Below are 4,032 nucleotides of genomic sequence, written 5' to 3'. Positions count from 1 at the left end.
AGGTTTGATTCTTTTTCCTCAGTGTGTTCCTCTGGGGGTGAGTTCAGCCACCGAACCAGCCCAGCCTAAAGCCTCTGCTTGGGATATGAGGAATCTTTTTCCGGGTCAGGTGTGCTCTGGCTTCTTGCTCCATACAATGGGGACAAGAAGTGGCCCCCACATCCCGGGGTGGTGCAGGGTTTAATTACTGTTTGTAAATGTCTGGGAGATCAGCTGATAAAGGGCCCCTGATCCACTGCTCCAGGCTGTTCCCAACCCACACTGCCCTTCCAGGCACTGCCACCTCTGAGCCACTTCCTGGGACAACAACTGTCCCCTTTGGAGCAGCACACAGTGGGACGCTCTGGGATCACCCTCCTGTGATGCATTTTCATGTATCCCGTGGAAGTGGGGTGTCTTCCAGACTGCACTCACCTGGAAGGAGTTTTCTTTGCTTCCTTGGTGGGTTTGTGTGGCTGAGGCTGCAGACTCTGGAGTAAACCTGCAGTAAATCCATAGTTCCTTGTGAGACAGGAGGTCTTCAGCTGGAAGGAGGATGTTATTCCCTTGGGAGGCACCTTGGTGAGGGAATCCATGTTGGGATGACCTACAAGACAAACAGGAAAGGGATGTAAATACCAGCCCAGGCGCTGAGGAAGGAGAGTGCATCCAGCAGGGAATGTGAGAAAGGAAAAGAACCAGTGTGACAGGACCATGTGGGGAAGCTGCTGCTGCTGGATTGGAAAAGTCCTGGGCACAGCTAATTTCCAGGGACACTGAACTTAGTCCTGAGCACAGGAACAAAAGCACCATTAGCAATTTCAGGGAATCAAACAGGAGAGCTCCCAGCTGGTGTCAGCTGGAAGATAAACTCCGTGCCCTCACTCCAGGTCTCACCCACAGCAGGCAAAGGGCCAGGAGATGTTCTGGAGCTTGGTACATTATGCACCAATGTGGCTCCTCCTGAAACCTCTGGCATTTCCACTGTTGTGGGGTGTTCTGGTGATTCCTTACAGCCACTCCGAACGCCCAGAGTGGTTTCTGGATGGTTCTCCCAGCAGAGGTTCAAAGGGACCTTCTCAGAGCTCATGGAAGGCTCCTGTGGCAGTTCAATCCACCATGCCCTAAAAGCTCTGGATCTGTGTGTGAAGGTGCTCCACGGAGGAGCAGAGCCAAAGTCAGCAGCACCATCCTCCCTCCCAGCTCCAGGCTCATGGAGAAAGCCATTTCCCAAATTTTTCCAAATTAAATCCTCTTGTGGTTTGGGCCATAAACACTGTCTGGGCAGAACTGGTATTGCTTTGCTTGCAGAAATGGTGAGTTTCAGCAAGAAAAAGGGCTTGGGGATGCCTTTGAATTGCCTTTACCTGTGGGTGATGACCAACAAAGGCAAACCCACATTTCAAATCCAGTTGTCTCCCTGTGAGTGGTTACAGCTACCAGCAGCACTCGGACCAAAAGCTGGGAGAGCTTCCCAAGGGCAGGAAGGTCTCTCTGTGACTGCCCAGGACCTGAAACTCTGGCAGGAAATGTCTCTGTGTGTGACTGCTGTGTCCAGCATCCTCCATCGCCTCTATGAGTCTGATTTTGTTCAGGGCCCCGGAATTCCAGGTGGGAATTGCTGTCCTTACAGTCAGGAATCTGTGGTGCCAAGGGTTATGTGAGTTACCCCAAATCATAGAATAGATCACAGTGACATGGGGACAAAGTTCTTCAGATTGCCAGGATGCAGCTTTACCTCCTGGAACATCCTCTGGGATTTAAAGCTTTTATTGGTGACTGCTCAGATTGGCTTTTCTACTGGGCTGTAGGGAGAGGAAACATCTGATGGGCAAGGCTCACTCAGTGATGTGAGAGAGTCCAGTTCAAGGTGGAGAGGAGAGGAGCAAGAAAACCCCTGCATTACAGCTTCAAACACAAAAAGTTGATGCTTTTTCTCTGTCTTTATTTTCCTTACATTTCCTATGGCAAGCTGGTGAGATGCCGAGATGTTGAACTGCCTTTGTTGTAACACAGGGTTTGGTCCCAGAGCTGAGGATGGCTTTGAGGACTGCTTGGACACTTTCCTTGTTTCTCACTACTTTTTTTCCCCCTCAGTTTTAATCTGTCACTCAAAACCAGATCCTCTAGTGACTACACAAAAGCTCCTTTTTGCTGAGTGAGAGCAGTGACCACGAAACTGCAGGATCTGACCACCTTCTTCTTCTGAGATGTCCCTTTGTCTATAGTCATAAATTATCAGCCACTGCCATCTTTTAAATAGATAGTTTCCTGTTCTGCCTCTTGTAGGTTAGATATTATCTCCCCCAGTAAATCATGAGTCAGTGATTAATTCAAGAAGGCCGTTCCCAGAAGCAAATTCTTACAATGTTAAAATTAATACGATGCGGAGCCATTATACCATGATAGAGAAAATAATTATGGCCTGCAAACCAGTTTAATCAACACAGAACATGCTGGGGCAGGTGCTCAGCCTGAGTGAGTCACTGCAGGAGAGTTCAGAGTCCCAGTGGAGGGGGCTGTGTGAGTGAATAGGATTGTCCCGTGTCAGCTGAGCCCCGGGATCTCTCCATGTGCTCTTTGCACACCCAAATTGGGAGGGAAAACACCTTTGCTGGTGTTTAAACAGCATCAAGTGACTATAAAAGCATGAATTGCTTCAGGAACGTGCATGCAGCCACTTAAGATGTCTCAGGCTGATGAGTGGCAGCTCATTAAGCTGATTAAGTTGTGTCTTCACTCTGTGTTAAGCAGCTGTGCAAAGTCATCACATATTCTGGAGTCAGCAGGCTCTGCCTCAGCACAGGGATGGGGCTGCTCTAGGAGCAGTCTGAGAGGGGACAACTCACTGGGGAATGGCTCAAAATCTGGGGAAAACTCAAAAACTCTCTCTGGAAATAACAAAACAAGCCCAAAGCAATCACAGCTACAGCAAGACACCACAGAAGGGACAAAGCAGCCCGGGAGATGTGTGTATGCTATTATAAACCATCTGATAGTGGGTAATAACACTGGGTGTTCTGTTAACAGCTCCCACATCTCCAAACACCCTGAATTCCTGTGGATCAAGGCTTACAACACCCTGCTGCAGCCTGGGCACCCTGCAGGGCTGGGGAGCAGGCACAGAACAGTTAAGTGACTTCCACAAGGGTGAATCAGCAGGAGTTGAGGGACTGAACCTGAAGGCAGGTGCTGAGCTGGAGGAGCTGGCACAGCTCCCCAGCAGTGCCACCAGGCGTGACCCTGCACCCCCTGAGCCCAGCAGTGCCACCAGGTGTGACTTGCCAGTGCCTTTTTTAGAGTTAGGGTGGCCAGAACTAAACCCACCACTCCAGCACCACCAGTGATGGCATTATTGTATTTCCTGTATTGCTTTCCAAGTCACACGAATTTTATGCTTTAATTTTAAGTGGGCATCGAGGTAGCTGTCTTCACAGTTTCAAAATTTTAATCCTTTAATGCAAGTCTCCTGTTGCATGGAAAGCTGAGTATTTCTGGGGATGAGGAAGATGAAATTTCTCTGCTGTTTATGGGGCAATTTGTATAGACTGGGAGCCACAGCACATCTAAAATCTCACCTGGAACTTCTGAGCTGGGCCTAATTAATTCAGCATGTGGGCAGAATGCATTATTTGCAGTACCACACCTTTCCTGCCTCTCTTCTTTTCCTGGGCTTTTCAGAAAGAGAACTGGGCAGGATTCTATTTATAGAGCCAAATAAATCCAGCCCTGCCTGTGTTGTACGTGATCCCTCCAGCTTTTCAGATGTGGTCCCATGAAGGGCTGAATGCCCTTCATGTCCTACTTCTGCCAATCCCAGAAAGAAAAAACAGTGGGAATTGGAAGGTCTGGGACCATACAAGATAAAAGAAACAGCTTTGTACTAACACAAATGTGAAATTATTCCAGTGTGTAGGATGGGAAGAGCTGAAGTTCCTGATCTTTAAGAACATTGTGTGAACTTCATTAATTGTCTTGTCTGGCAGTTACCAATGGAAAAGATTCTGGAGGTGCCTTTGGTTCCTGTTCTGGTGACTTGAGAGTTGGATTCTG

General features: G+C 48.5%; 1 long non-coding RNA gene across 3 annotated transcripts in view; it reads right to left on the bottom strand.

Moving 5' to 3' along the window:
- LOC108447130 overlaps nt 1–4,032 on the bottom strand; it is a 16,296-nt gene that overhangs the window by 8,609 nt on the left and 3,655 nt on the right. For all 3 annotated transcript variants that reach the window (XR_001862528.1, XR_001862530.1, XR_001862529.1), the window contains exon 2: nt 415–586. This is a non-coding gene — a long non-coding RNA (uncharacterized LOC108447130). The remainder of the gene's footprint in view (nt 1–414; nt 587–4,032) is intronic.

Source organism: Corvus brachyrhynchos, unplaced genomic scaffold (genome assembly GCF_000691975.1).
Source record: "Corvus brachyrhynchos isolate BGI_N302 unplaced genomic scaffold, ASM69197v1 scaffold65, whole genome shotgun sequence".
Taxonomy (NCBI): domain Eukaryota; kingdom Metazoa; phylum Chordata; class Aves; order Passeriformes; family Corvidae; genus Corvus; species Corvus brachyrhynchos.
The sequence above is the reverse complement of the archived record's forward strand: the minus strand, read 5'-3'. Positions and strand labels throughout refer to the sequence as shown.